This window comes from Falco rusticolus, chromosome 2 (assembly GCF_015220075.1).
Source record: "Falco rusticolus isolate bFalRus1 chromosome 2, bFalRus1.pri, whole genome shotgun sequence".
NCBI lineage: Eukaryota > Metazoa > Chordata > Aves > Falconiformes > Falconidae > Falco > Falco rusticolus.
In genome coordinates this window covers 65,570,490-65,586,714 of record NC_051188.1, presented here as the reverse complement: position 1 = coordinate 65,586,714, position 16,225 = coordinate 65,570,490, and positions in this window count along the sequence as shown.

Below are 16,225 nucleotides of genomic sequence, written 5' to 3'. Positions count from 1 at the left end.
ACACACCACCCTTTGCTCCTGCTCCAGCACCTGGTGGGAATTCCAGTCATGTTTCAGAAGACAAATAATAATTTTAAAATTGTTACACGGGTTGACTATTCCTGAACACTCAGGGAGAGCAGAACCACCTGGCCAACATCTGCAGGGCTTTCCTACAGCCAAAAGCTCTTCCTGACATCAGCAGCTCCTTATAACATGGTGAACCTGGCAGCTACACAGCTTGGCTAGTCAGTGCCAAACCAAATAAATGAGCTGTACTCGCAGGGAAGCCAAGAGGTGATACAGTCTGGAGAAGGCCCTGTCCTCGTGTCCCAGCCTTTCGTGTAGCAAAAATAACTTTCCAAACAGTCACAGATGTATTTCCAATCACTGGGGTGCGGGTGTCTCCCCTTCCTTCAGAAAAAATCTTGATCTAAAAATCTTCTCAGCCACTGAGCAGCACCACCTGTCCCACTGTGCCGTGGAGGGACCACAAGCCAGGCCACCAAGGGGCTTCCACCTGGGGGGTCCCCTTGCCCCCTACCCCTCCCAGCAACATGCTGCAGCAGACAGCCCGTGTGACCTTGCTGTGTTTGTAGTTACAGCCCGGCCCCGCTTGGCTCTCGTCTTTACTCCCACCCTACGGAGACCCCGGCAGCCCCAGGGAAAGGCAGCCAGCATCCCGCCGACTTGGCCAGGGAGTCACTGACAAATGGCTCTTTCACACCAGCTGAGGTGTGACACAGTGCTTTTGCAAAGGCAAAAGAAATGGTCTTGCGTGCAGGACTGTGAGCTTTGCAACCTCCTGTGAGCACACATATGTGTTTGTGTAGAAAAACCCACGAGCAAGGAGTGCTGCCGGGGAGCGGGGCTGCCCCAGTGGTACCTGGCCACCTCTCAGAGAGGGCATTGGAAAGGGGGGGCTGGCTTTTTAGTTAAGGGCGATGGTCCTCTGGGGGAAATGCCGTGCCTGGGGAAACCTCAGGCTTGGTCAGTGCCATCGGTGCTGCACCCCAGCAAAAGATGGGGATGAGAAATGGGGGAACTGCCTTTGGCTGTTGCCCATGGGCTCCTCGTGGGGAGCACAGCATTGATGGGGAGCACAGCTGTGTGACGGGGCAAAGGAAAAATGAAGCCATTAAGACAGGACGGAAGGGAAGAGCATCTTCAACTTACTGTCAGAGAAAACCCAGTTACATTCACATTTCCCGTCTACGCAAGAGCTTGGTAAAGCTCGTGTCAGTTGTGTCAGTGCATGCAACACTGCAGCAGGCCCCAGGAGTGCAGTTTTGGGGTGCACATGGCAGCGGTGAAGAGCAGCCCCGTCACCAGGAGGGCATGCACTCTGCCATCCCACCTCGCCAAGCAGAAGCACAACAAGAGCTTGGGGGCCAGGGTCCCCAGGGAGGGCACGGACCAGGGGACTATGGAGACAGAGCACTGCCTGGCAGCGCATCTCTACCTGCTGAGCGGACACAGGCCGTACCAGCTCTGAGAAGACCCACGGGGACCCCAGCTCTTACACTGAGTCAGGCTGGGAGTCAAAGCCTGACATATCTCCACCACCATCCCTGACCCACTTCTAGGGACCCTGACCCACATCACAGCTCTGCGAGGCACTCGGGGCTGGCTCTCGTCTGTGATGCTGCACAGCCAAGGGGTCTGTGAGCTGCTCCCCACACCTCTCCTTTACAGCAGAAAGGCATTCACTTCCTCTTCCTCACGGGTATGTCGAATTTGCCCTCCAGCTGCCCACTGGAAAATCAGCCTAGCAGACAGAGGGGCAATTTGTTAAGGTTTTCCCCCTCCCCTCCCCAGATAATTGCCTGGGATCTGCATTAATGGAAACATAAATTGACTGCCATTCTGCTAAATGACAATCAGGTTTTGTTTGACAGAGCTGGGAAGTGTCTTATCCTGAACATTGGCACCAAACAATCTAAATGCAAATTGCAAAATGTTTGGGGGTAAGGAGGCTGTTTATCTTCTGATGAGGTTATATGATAATGCAGAGGGGGGAGAGAATTGCCTTTCAGTTCCTAAAGGCTATCAAAACGTGTGATGGCTAAACTGTGGGGCCAGTGTTTACATATTATTTTAATGGACCAGACTCAGTTGTTCAGCTTGGGTTTTCTTTTAACAAATCACTCTTTTAAACAAGATGTAGCAGAGCAGCATTTCAGCCATATTTCAGCAATTCTCAGGCACCCGGGTTAGCGTGGAAAATGACAGAGCAGCCACCATTTTAATCCTGTTATGTCTATTGCTCCCAGCTTGTTCTCCTCTGATGAAACACATCGCAGTGCCTCAGAGAGGCAGAAAAACATTTGCTGCACCTCTGGCCTATTTCTCTTGTTGGATTAGCAGGTTTATACACAGCAGCACTGCCCAGATATCTCCAATGCTTTTACGCTGGGACACTCACAGGACAGCTGAAAAATGAAACGCAACCAACACCATCAGCTTCGCGGGAGACCACCGTGTGCTGGGGGGCTGCCTCTCCTGCTGGCTGCCCCACGTTGGATGTGCAGTGGCTTTTGTGCTGGTTGGTCGGTTGTGCAAAAAGTTACTGCAAAAGTCAAAGCCTTCAAACCTGCTCAGCACATCGGTCTTGCGCATTACTCCGCGCCGTGGTGCCAGGCTCCGGGTGAGGGGCGGTGGGTGCCGGGCACTGCGCCGTGCAGGCAGCACACCAGGGCTGGCGGCCACGGCAGTTGTCCATGCAGCCGTGAGATCTGCGCTGGTATCTGTACCATGTGGCATTTTCCACAGGGAAGCCAACAGTTTTCTTTGGCCTTCTCCTGGAGGGAATAGCTGTCTGCAGCAGCTCAGGGGGTACAACAACTCAAAGCTTTCAGCAGCTCTCAGAATTAGTCTCCCTGAAGTTTTTCCACTGAAAGTTCATAATCTAATCTTCTCAACGCTTGATTTAGGCTTCTGCATTTCAGCATAAATGAAGAAACAAGCTTGAGTTTACTCCAACAGTTTTGCTCATCCGGGAGGCAAAGGAAGGAGAGGATTAATGTGTCATTTTTATTTTCCTTTTTAAATACACCTCATGCAAAAGACTGTGCATGAATCTCTACAAGGCAGGAAAAAAGGAACAGATCTTTAAAAGTGACACGAGTTGTGTGTGCATAAGTTGTTGGGCCTTCAGACCATTTGGTGTAGAATGGCCAAATAACTCACACATCTACAATTAAAAGGACATTTGAAAGTAAGTGAATACACCAAGTGTGGCCACAGTAAACTGGACTTTTAGGAAGGTAAATCAATGAGCAGCAGCTGTAGCCCCATCTAGGAAGGCTCTGCCCTCTGTTCAGGGGCAGCTGGGATTTTGGTTTCCCCCACCAGCTCTGCTCCTGTGACTGAGACCTTTAGGGATCAGCCAGGGCATCCCCCGAAAGGGACTCATCATATCGTGGGAGAAGGATGAAGGACAGATTTCCAAATTTAGCCAATTAATAATTCGCCTGTTTAAGTTACTGTTGTTAGAAAATAAAGCAGGTGATTTTCAAAAGGCTTTGGCGACATGGCTGCTGACCTGCAGCTGGTGTGAGCCAGAGAGCTGAGGACAGCCAGAGCTCATTGCTTCTGCCAGCAGTGAGCTGCACCTGTCGGTGCAGGTGGCTGCACACGACAGATCTTGCCTTCACTACTGTGATAAATATATGTGTATATATGTATAAACCACACACACATATATATGTGTTTACACTTATATTTATACATATCACCATCGCTACTTTCTTACCAGCCCCTAAAAAAGCCAAGCATTCTTGCTGAGCTCTTGCAGCGCTGCATGCCATTTTAATTGATGCTATGTAAGCTGGTCCAGGGCTACCTGTGCTTGTGATAGAGGGAATTGCCTTGCAAGAGTTTCAGGCCTCAGCTGTAAAGCAACACCAGGAACCTGAAGGAAGCCACCCTGAGGTCTGAGCTGCGGATGACTTCCTTGCCTGAAGGGCATGGCCTTCTGGCAGCTTCTCGATTTCCTCTGATGACATCCCAGCAGCTTGGAGAAGCAGCAATAGGATTCATTTAAGAAACGACCCAATGCCCAAACTTTTTGTTAATGTCAGAGAATTCTGGAACAGGCACTTTAGAAGAAAAATTAAGCAAAAAGTTAAGTTCTCCTTCCTTCAAATCTCCAGTTCTCATAGAAGAGCCCTTGATTATATAGGGCAGCATTCAGATTTAAAGGCACAAAAATGTATTCTTGAGCATTTCCCATGGCTTATTATGAAGAGCCATTGCAATATTGCACCTCCATCCAATTACCCGGAGCAGAGGACAGTAAAGTGCTCTGGAAACACAAACCCAATTAATGTTAGACTTTGCCCAAGACAATTTGTTAAAAGCACTGCTTCAGTTTGTCTAAATAAATATTCATTAGCTGAGAGAGAGAGAGCATGAGAGAGAGAGGGAGGGTAAGGGGTGGGGAGGCTCAGGTCGCTTGTTGCTGCTCCAGCAGGTGTTGGGTTATTTATATGAATCAGAGAGAGATGGTGAGTGCCTGAGGCACCTTCCAGCCTTGCATCCCCCGTCCCGGGGGGCCAGCCACTGCACTGAGAGGGGGGCTAGCACTCAGGAGGTTGTCCCAAGGAGTTGGATAATCTCATCACTGCCTCAGTATCGGCTGGTGCCTGAAGTAATGCCACCTTAGACACTGCAGGGCAGCGGAGCAGCTGGGGGGGCAGCACCTCCTGCCCCCGCCGTGCTGGGCAGGCAGCGCCCGAGGTGCAGCGTGAGCAGGAAGGGCCACTTCAGCCCAGCTCCAGGAGTGCTCGGATGGGGCTCATCTATCAATAACGTGGCCTTTTCTCACCCACCCCCTCGCCGTGCCTATCGCGGCAGCGGTGGGATGCGATGCAGTCCAGTGTTTGAGATCCCAGGGCAGTGCTGGCTCAGGTGCCTGCTGACATCCACAAGCCCAGACCCAGCTGGCGGGTAGGGCTCCAGTCTTGCTGGAGACTTACCGGTACTGAACCAGGAGATCCTTGGTGGGGGCTCAATCCAAAATCAGAACAGCTAGAAGCAGGTATCCAAGCTCCCCCTGGCCATGGGATGGGGTGGATGTGATGGCCACCTCTGGGGTGGCCGTAGCCTGAGGATGTCACCCCGTTTCCTCACCAACTACTTCGAGCTCACACAGATGCAGAGCAACTTCTATTGTGTGGAAAAAGGCTTCTCTTTTCAGCAGTGGGCAAAGCAAATTGCACACTGGTGCAGCGTCCTGCCGATTTCAGTGCTGGTGAGGCTTGCAGCAGTGCAGGTTTGTCCTGCAGCCCTACTGCCTGTGCCCAGTGATGCTCGGCAGCGCATCCCCCCTGCTCGGCATGGTCCTGCCAAGACGCAAGGATGCAATCTCAGTGGGTGACCAGGGGACAAGGGAGCTGCTGGCCCACCCTTGCTGGGCATGACCGCAGCTCAGAAGGGGACACCCACCCAGTACCTCATTAGTCATAACCACCCTTGCTAAATGGCTATAAAGTGATTTATTTTGTCATTAGTCTTATCTTGCTTTCTAAAGCTGACTTAGTTTCTAAACTATATTAGGTTTTGCACTTTCATTAATCTCCTTGGTTTGATAGACTGAATTAACCTTTTTAAGGACAGATGAATTTTCTTTCTTTAACTTTTTCATGGTCAAACGAATTCAGGGGAATTTATTTTTTTCCTCCCAAATTTTCCTTTACTAAAATAGTGGAAGCATACACATGCACATCCCTGTAATCCAGGCATCAGGGAATTTTTCTTTCTGAGCTCTCCACTAATTTTTGTATTGAAGCCTTCCTACCACATCCCAGATGTTAATAAAATTGGAAATGAGCTGCACTGAGAAAGCATGTGTGAGAGAGAGAGACAAAAGGAAACGATGAGGGACTGTCCCTCATATCAATAAAATCTGCAGCGTTTCTCCAGGCAGTCTGTGAAATATAGCGGGCACATAATCCACCCAGCAATAAAAGGCTGCCACATGACTCCCCGGCACCCAGGGAGCTATCATTTTCAATTAGGAAAAAAAGCCTCTGGCATCTGACAGCGATGGCAGAAGAACCAAACACAGTTAAGGCAAAATTTAGTTTCATTACGGCTCAACGCAGATTAGAGTTTTTCTTTGTTTTCACACCCCATTCCTCTGCCATCGTACGGGAGGGAACGTGGCAATGTGGGCTTTTCTAATGGCTCAAGCACAACCATAACTGAATTGAGGAGACCCTAAAATAATGTTTTTAAGAGGAGTGCAGCTCAAAAGACCCTTGTAGCAAATCTAAAACTACCATCCTCACTAAGCAGAGTGGTATAATTTAAAGAATCATCTCTTTTGCTGCAGTGCTGGATAGCAATGCCAGTAATCACCTGCGGATGTAAAACTGTCTGTTTTCTATTTGGATGGGTTTCGGGCTTGATTTTAGCTCTTTTAATCCATCACCTTTCCTTGGGCCAAACGGTGATAATCTGAATTTAAAAAAACAGCCTTGGTACCTCTCCTTTACCTCTACTGATGAAATCAGGTGCTCATACGATGCAGTGAAGGAAGGCACAGTGCCAGGCTTGCCTTTGACTTAATAAAATAACAGCAAATCCAATATATTACTCAGAACAAACCTCTTTAATGTCTCACTTAAATCTCCACTGTATCCTAATAAGTGTAACTCTGTTTTTACCTTGGGTTTTCAGAAGTTAATCTGCTTTTTTTTTCTTTTCTTTCTTTCTTTCTTATATTTTTAACCAAATACATTTTCCAACCTAGTTCTGGATAGGTCATTTTTTAAGAGTGCCACATTTATTCTTTTCTTCCTTCTTTTTTTTCTTTTTTCAAATGTTTATAAAGTTTTTTCAACTTGGAGAGATAACCTCACATCAGCCCCTGCACTGCTATGCCCAGCCCCAGCACCACCCTGATGATGCTGAGACCACCACATGCTTTTGCCTCTCCATGGATTTGCTCCAGGCTGGGCAGGAGCTGGGACACACAGAGGGAAGTGGGTCAGCCACAGGGCTGGCAGGGGCTGCTCCAGCAACCAGGGGATGCTCAGTGAGAGCACAACTCCAGTCCAAGGGCAACAGGGCTGTCACAGCTGAGGCACTGGCTACCACAGGACCACAGGGCCACCTGGCAAAGCTGAACAGGAGGAACAAAAAAGGCAATGGTTGCAGAAGCAGGGCACCCCAAGAGATGAAGAATAATCAAAGGCGCATTTAGTGATGCAGACCTTTGGTGGGGTTGTGAGTCTGGCTGGGGGAGGGGTGTCATCTGCATTGTCCTGCCACTGATACTTTGCCTTCTGCAGCCTGCAACAAGGGCAAACATCACCTGCATCCACAGCTTTTATCCCTCCTCAGCTGCGCAACCAGCAAACCAAACCAGTGCTGTGGTGGGTCTCCAAGAGCATTTCTGCTTTCTCCCTCACTGAAGCATCTTGGGGCTGGGGTCCTTCACAGATAGAGACCCAGCAGCCTGCAAAGCCACCCCTGAGCTACCAAGACTTGGGGGTTATTTCATCTCCTTTTGCTGTGGCTGCTCATGGCCAGGCTGCTCTTGGCCAGCAGTATCAACTCCTTCCTTAAACCTCTTGAGACAGCCACAGCCAGTGACAGAAAGGCTGCTGCAGAGCTGTGAGGTGGGGGGAAGAGGAAGGAAAAGAGAAACAAACTGCAGAGCAGAGCAAGAATCCCAGGCAGGCAGGGCAAGTGGAAATGGGTGGCCCCAGCAGTAAATGGTGGGACTCTCCTATCCCTCCCTCAGGACAGTCATCAATATGTTTGCCTGACCACACTGGCAGCCAAATCCCCCAGCACTAACACCCAGGGGAGTGGAGGCATAATGCAGATGTTCACTGCTCAGCTCTTCTCCCTCCTGGGAGAGCTCCCAGTCAACCCCAGCCCTCTTCTGTCCTCCATCCCTTGTGGCCCCTGAAGCTAAATATCTGCTCTCCGTCCCTCTAACGGGCCTGTGAAGCCATACAGACACAAAGTGGGCAAGCACGTCCAGCAGCAGCAAGCACAAAAGGGCTCCTGGCTGCTAATATATTTAACCCAGCCCTTGTGAAAATATAAGCATAGGATAACATTAAATGAATGCTCTTCCAGCTCTAATCTGTCATTTGGAGAATTATCATACTTTATGTGTCCAGCAAGACGTGCTTTACCTCTGAAGTGAAGAGCCTCAGCACAGATGTGTATGCACAGACTCAGCCGTGTAATTGCCAGCAGCCCTGGCTTTATCACCTGCTCGATTTTTGTACAAGTCTAAAGTGAGTCCTAGTCCTGAAACAGTAATTACCATGCCTGTCCTGTGTCTTACAAAATGACAAAATTTGAGTCTTTGATAGATGCTCATATTAGGCCCAGAAGGTTATTTTCCAGCACTCCAGGCCACAGGAAAATACTATCCTTGTTTCAGAGCTGAACGTAGACAGTCAGAGATCCCAGGGCCCATGGAGATGCTAGGAAAGAGCAGGGAAGCAAGTTCAAATCCCAAGTTCAGGATCACCGGGTCTCCCCTCTCTCCTGCCACTTTCACATTTTAAACACAGGAGCTTCCTGAGAAGTGTCCCTGATCAGGTTGCTGCCATGCCACTAAATAAATACGCTGTCATGCTGCCAGAGTGTAACCTCTGCACACCAGGGAAAGGCTGAAAGCTCTCTCCCATACCAACAGCTCCAGTAGAGTTGTCTTCCCATCCCATCAGGCTTTCAGACTTGGTCAGGAGGGGTTGGAGATCCCCACACTCCTCACGGGTCCATCAGGGCTAATCCGGCTTTTAACACCAGTGACAGGCTGATGGCCCAGCCAGAATGGCCACCCACTCAGCCAGAATGGCCACCCACCCAGCCGGAATGGCCACCCACCCAGCTGCTCGCAGCCGAGTGGGCTGCACCATGCTCATCGGCAGGAGCCCAAGGCTGTGAGGCAAGGCACCCCACCAACTTGTCACTGCTTCATTTCTTCAGGGCATACAGCAGAAATGGAGTCTAGCCGGGAGCGCATGTCCTGGCAGATATCTGAGTCGATGTCAAGCTGGTGGCTTCTTATTAGTCTTTATAGAAAACAGCATATGCTGCATTTGGAGCCAATATGGAACTGGGAAGTGTTACAGTCACAAGTGAGGACAGAGAAATAGTACAACAGGACCTGAAAAGTTTACAAATCCTGTACAGACAAAGAATAGTTGTGAAGTTTAACCTGGAGAAGGTACAAACCAACATACCTGAAAACAATCAGACCCAAAGATATTTCATGAAGGAGGCCCTCAGAAAGCAAGGGCTAAAATAAGTCTGCAAGCAGGAGATGAAGGATGAGTGTGTGCATGTGTGAAAGTGAGAGTGCAAACAGGAGCCTGGAAGACCACAGCTTTTTTTCAGTGGGAATTAGCACTAAAAGCATGGGTTCATATTGCAGTTTTAAGGACATGAGATCTGTATTTAATTTCCACACAGTCGATGCTACAATAGCATTACCTGTGGGTGGAAGGATGCAGAACTCCCTCCCTGCCCCCGGGTGAAAGCCCCTGCCTTGCTAAGAGCCATGGGAGCCCTGTGGCTGCCCCCAGGCTCAGGCCCTGGGGCAGGGGACTACAGGCAGCTCCATCACAACCAGGTGCCCCTAGGAAGGTGCCCCAGCACTGCAGAGGTTCCTCACTCCTGCTGCTTTCCTTTGGGTGCCGCAGCACGCAGTCCCACGCTGCAGAAGTGACAGACTGTGCAACAGTGCACAAAAAAAGTGGTGATTCGATAAATCAAATAGAAACCCTCCCAAAGGGCACTCAACAAGCTCTTACGTTCTAATCTTTTGCAAAAGGATGGCAAACATTACTTGTTGTCCATGCTACATTTGCATTATGTGAACCAAAAGCTTGCAGTTAACCAGCTTTGTCCCCATGTTGCATTCCCAGGGAAGAGTCACATCCTCCTCCAGGATAAATCATATGTATGCCCACCCTGCTACCAGCAACTCACCGGCAGGCTGAGACACTAAGGCAAGGGGATCAAACCTCCGTGACCTACAAATGAAGTCACAGAGAGGGGCAGAAAGAAAAAGCGAGCTGGTGCTGAGCTTCAGCCCTGAATGGGAACCAGCAGACAAGGGGACAGAGTTGGAGAATTTTTTTCCGCTTCGCCAAAAGGCTCGGGTTTTATTCCCAAATTATTTGAAAATTAGTCCCATGGTAATAAATAGCCCCTGCCCTGCTACCCCCATCTGAGCAATTGTAGCGTTTGCCTGAAAAGCTAGTGACAATCCTCACCTCTGCCCGAGTGAAGAGGGACCTGCCCCGTCAGGCTCAGGATGACCCTCCAGGCACCAGGCAAGGCTGAGGCTCGGCCACCCTCCTGCCCACCTGCCAGAGTCAGACCATTGGGTGCGAGCGGCGTCCCTTGCTGCCCGCCCAGCTGTGAGGGCTGTTACCCAGATGCTGCCCATCCCAGAGCATCATTAGGATGCCTGAGGCGTTAGCACAGGAGCCCAGAACAAATCCTCTCCAGCAGCTTGAAGGATGAACATCACACGGCAGGCAAGTGTTGAGACCACACTGACCCACTCGTGCCTGAGAACAAAATGTTTCATTGTGCCCAGAGGAGCAATTTGCACAGAATGAAATGAAATTACATGTTTTATTTCATTGGGTTTTGTTCAGAGAGAAGAAAAGGTTTTCCCTTCAGGGACCTGTAGGAAATTGTCATTTAGGAACCAGGTCTCAGGTACTCCCTTTGCCTCGGACAGAAAGAGGAAACACACCCCCCCGCCACTGCTGACTTTCACCTGATGAAGGAGTTTTTTCTTCCACTGTCCCTACCATCTGCTGCCACAGGACTGCTCCCATCCTATTCACCCTCCTCCAGACGACCAGACCTCACCCCTCCAACCCTACAAGAAATCATGTCAGAAATCCAAGAGGGGATTTCTTTCTTATGAAAAAGGAGTTTTCTGTTGTCCTATCTGGTTACATCTGCACCTTGACTCTCTGCTTTGAACTGCTTCCAAACCCATCCTGAGACAACACTCCAGAGCATCGCACCAGGAGCAGCAAGTACCCACGTGGTGCCTGCTGGAGCCGGCATGCCTTCCAGCTCCGGTGTCAGCACACCAGGGCGGGACATCAGCTGTGCAGTTTTTACTTTGAAGGATGTTTTGGGATGTAAGCCACGGAGTCTGTTACCAAAAGGCATTCCTTTGGACTTATATAATGCACATTTTCAGCTCTAAGGCTGAGAGCCTTTACCAGAAGATTTAGTGAGCAAGCGGCTAACATGAAAGAGGAAGGATATGCTGTTACGTCTAGAATTAAAAGAAAATAAAATGTGCACAGTGAGACTGTTAAACTGGTCTAAATCAAAAGACTATCTCATGTATTGGACAGCTAAGTCAAGACAGAAAAATCTCAAGAGTCTCCTTTTCAACATCTAAGCTTTACAATACACTGCATGGAACTCCCCACCCTGGGAAAGTAAAGATTGTCACTGCTACCATACCATGCCCACCCTGACAACGCTCCTCTCGGCCCCCTGGGTCACTCATGCCCAAGACGTTGTCCCTGCCCCATGGCCTTTCACACCTCACCCTGCTGAATCCTTCCTGCACTTTGCGCACCCTCATGGACTTCACACTGCCCAAGGATTTTCCATCCTGGCTGCTTCTGAGGAGTAAAGTCCTGATGATTCTTTAATTTTGGCTTTATAAAGTGGGGCTTTCACAGCTTTCCTTTGCCTAGGGGGTTGTTTTTATGCTTAAACCTAATTTTTGGCTGGCAGCAGGAGGCAGCTCCAGGAGCTGCAGGCTCTCCAGGATGGTTATTTAGCACCCCTCACTGGCAGCCTCCATAAACTAGACTAAAATGGGCTTTACAACAGAGAAGAAATCAACAAAAAATGTGCCAAATAGAAGATCCAGAGAAACCCAGACTGACAGCAAACACAATATACCCTTCCCTCCTAATTTCCAAGAAATTATATTTTGAAGCCAATTGTAATATTCTTCAAAAACAGTCTTTACTGCAAACAGATCTGGTGTTTTATAAAGCAGAAGTGCCTGATCTCACATCTGTTTTTTTCTGAGTATTTACATCAAGAAGTTTTATTGGAAGAATGTCTTTAGCAACTTGAAGTCAATAACTGGGTTTCAGATATTAAAGGTGAACAGATTAAAGACGACACCAGAAACACACACCCAGAGGACACCTCGATTTGTGTTTCTCTTGCATTTGGCATAGTTGCAAGATCAGGGATGATTTTGTAGCTTTGCTGCTTAAAACTTGACTGAATATCGCCAGGGAAAAGTTAATTTATTTGAAAGGACAGACATCTGTAAATTCCTCTGCAGAGTTTCAGATGGGCTGCTTGCCATCTTTAGTACTTTCCAACTTCATTTCATACCAAATAAGAAATATATTTTCCCAAAGCAAACTCACCGATGCAGACGCCGCCTCCCAGCAGTCGCACGTGAACACCTGCCCTCGCAAAGAGCACTGTCGCTCAGCGACCTGAGCAACCTGCATCATAAGAAACTATGGGAAATACATTCACAAATCATTTCAGAGTGTGAAGAGTTTTAAACCCAGCCCCTTGCTCTGCCTGACTTGGAGCAGGGATTTGAAATGAGCTTTCTCACCTTTCTAGACAACGATCTTGCCCACCAGGCTAAGGAATGTTTGAGGTAGGTCTTCCTCATCTCCTGTTGACATAGCTTGGTTCAGCACAAACTGCATCCATACTGGAGCCATGAGTAAAGTCTGACATGAACTTAAACTTGCTCATTTTTTTTCTTTCAGAATCAACACATACTTTACTATCTAAATAAAGCTGAAAAATGTCAGCCAGATGGACTGACAATTCAGGATACGTTACCTACCAGCGGGGAAGTCTCTCCACTGGTAAGGATATACTCACAGACACTTCAGGTCCACGCCACGGACCACGTTGCTTCAGGAGCCCCAGTATGGTTTTGGAGACATTAAACATGTACAGGAGTACCTCACTAAAACCTGGGGGACTGGGGGATCTAGAAGCAACAGCATAAGGCATTTAAATTCTGGATTTAGGGAGATAAAGGTCTCACGCAAACCTACCCCTTTCTCTGACTCCTTTTAGTCAGAATTCAGATTGCATCACCCTCCTCCTTAAGTAGATCAACCAAAACTGCAGCAGGTTTGAGAACTATGTACAAGTTTGGGGAGCACAGACCCATGCTTAGTACCAGCAGAGGATGTCAGCCCAAGTACCTGGTCCATCACAGATTTCCTGTGTGACTGTAACTACAGATTAAAAGCTATGATGGATTTTCTTCCATGGCTCATTTTCATTGAGTGGGTGCAAAGAAAAAAAAATTCTAATTATGCTTAAAAAATCTGAGGCCTACCCACTGCAGGTCCTGTTTTCCGATTGTAAGTGCAAGCAGTATCTTCCAACTTCTTCACATATTTTGTGAGAATAAATACATTGGAGATTGAGAAGCAGAAGATGCTCTAACTTGCCTAAGAGATTTTTTTTTCCTTGAGAAGCTAATGTGAGCAAAGAAAGTTCTGTAACTTTGGAGACAAAACACATGCCAGTCTCAAACTCCATCAGGATAGACAAAGAAATTATTTTTCACATATAGCTTTTTGCATTCTGCATTTGCACGTTTTAAGTTATTAGGGATATAGAGGGATTTGACTGTGGGGCCAAGCTTGGATATCATTCATCCACTGTGAACGCAGGCACAAAACAGCAATGGTGTCCTCTGCACAATCCATCATTGTGGCCTGCTGTGTTTCTAGATGGCAGCTAGCAGGGATTTTTCACTCGAGCTTGCAAGTCAAACGAGTCTTTAACAGCGTGATGGGAGGCTAAGGAACACTGGAGGAAAGGTGGCGACAGAGTTCTGTGTGTCCCATCTCTCTGGCTGCTTGCACACCTCGTCAGATCCCTCAGCTGGTTCTACCAAAATGCACTGGGATCATCAGGTTTGTCTAGAAGGCTAAAAGGACCGAGTATCTTTGCACTGCCAGCATGAGGGAGAATGGAACTTTATCTCTGGCATTCCCAAAACTAACCACCATTCAACAAAACAGCTGTAAGCAGAAGCCATGTAAGCAGAAGCTAGTAATCTAGCCCCAAAAGGCTATGCAAATACCAGCACCTTCTTGTCCTCTTCGTAAACATGATAATTATTTTAGCTTCCCTCCAAAAAGCTGATGACTGCTAAGGTCTCTGTCTTTTCTAAGATTTAGATGAAGGAGTTGATGTCTTTCTGAGTGTTTAAGCCTGGTTTAAGCCCAGCCCAGCCACTCTCACCGCCCCCTCACTGGTGGGATGGGGAGAACTGGAAAAAAAGGTAAAACCCATGGACTGAGATAAGAACAGTTTGATAACTGAAATAAAATAAAATAAAATCTAATTATAATAATATTATTACTATTATTATAATTGTAATGAAAAGGGAGACAACAAAAAGAGAGAAAGAAAACACAAGAAAGACAAATTATACACAATACAATCTTTCACCACCCGCTGACCGATGCCTAGCCAGTCCCCAAACAGTGATTGGTGGCCCCCAGCCAGCTCCCCCCAGTTTATGTACTCAGCATGATGTTCTGTGGTATGGAATATCCCTTTGGCTAGTTCAGGGCACCTGTCCTGGCTGTGTCCCTTCCCAGCTTCATATGCACCTCCTCGGTGGCAGAGCATGGGAAATGGAAAAGTTCTTGACTTAGCGTAAGCACTGCCCAGCAACATCAGTGTGTCATCAACATTACTCTTATCCTAAACCCTAAAAAACACAGCACTGTACCAGCTACTAGGAAGAAAATTAACTCTACCCCAGACAAAACCAGGACACTGAGGAGGAAGGACTAGTTCCACATTTCCACCCTGTGAGGACAGAAGAGTAAAACCTTATGGGTGCTAAGAGCTCTTGCCTCGCAGTCTGTTCTCAGGGAAGGATCAGCCCCTCCAAACGTACACAGACGCATGGCGTAGTAAAGGTTTCCTACTCCCAGCACAAGCGAGCACAGAAACTGCTGGCAGGCGGAAAGACCAAGTATCAAGCACTAAAATAGCCTCCTGAATTGATCAGGCATCACACAGCCTGGGGACCACTCTTAGCTAACATTAACACTTGTGAGTGATTTACGTATCCATATACACGTACCTAGACAGGTAGGAGTGAGATACACCGCTCTGTGTATATACACTTACAAAAATGTATGGATTTGTATATATGAATAGGAACACACTGAAATTCTACACACTTAGATATGAAAATCAGAGAAAGACAAATTTCTGCTGGAATAATGAATTTAATTCTGAAACCATTAGTTTGGTGGGTCCCTTGTTTATGAAATTTACACCAATAAACTGTGATACATGAAAGTGCCAAGAGAGATGGTTACTTACGGATCGCAAGTACAGGTACCCTAAAAATAAAGAGATAAATATCTGATGCCGAAAGACATTTGTGCAGCTCCATAATACTCTTTTTCAGAAAGTTTCAAGCTCCCAAGATGACCACCCAGAAACCATCCTGACACATCTCAATAGTATTTCCCAACAAGAAAAATATGTCATTATCACACACATTTCTGGGAAGTCTTTTAAAAAGATTTTGGATCAGAATGAGATGTAATTGTATTTTTAAGTTTTCAAATTAGAAAGACTGATTTCAGCATTTTAATGCCCTAGCAGATATAATTAACCACATGAGCTCAGAGCTCTCATTGCACTTCATTTTATAGTGCCTCCTGCGCTCACAGCTTTATTTCTACAGAAAATAGGTTAATACTCCCTGCTGTGGGGAAAAAAAATAAATTGCTTAGGCTAAATGAGTTACAAAATTACAGAATCGCTGATGTTGGAAGGGGCGTCTTGGAGATCATCTACTCCAACCCCCCTGATACAACCAGGTTCAGCTGCAGAGGTTTGCTCATGGCCCAGTGACACAGTTGCTCAGTGCCACAGACCATCCCCCAGGAGCGAAAGCCACGTTCTTTGAGCGCACCCTAGTGAAAATCCTGTTGAAGCCTTTTTTTCTGATTTAAAATCCTGTATCTATACCTAGCTATCAGTGTTTTGCTGTCTTGATGCTATGGTCTGGATTTTTACAAATATATTTAGTAAAGAAAACAAGGAAAGGTAGAAGCCTCAGTACCTTACAAAAATCCATTTAGGTAATCTACCTGTCTATGGATTACACTGAATTACTTTTTGCAGTGATATACTGAGTGTGAATTACACAAGTCTTCACAAAGATCTTGAAAAATTAGTT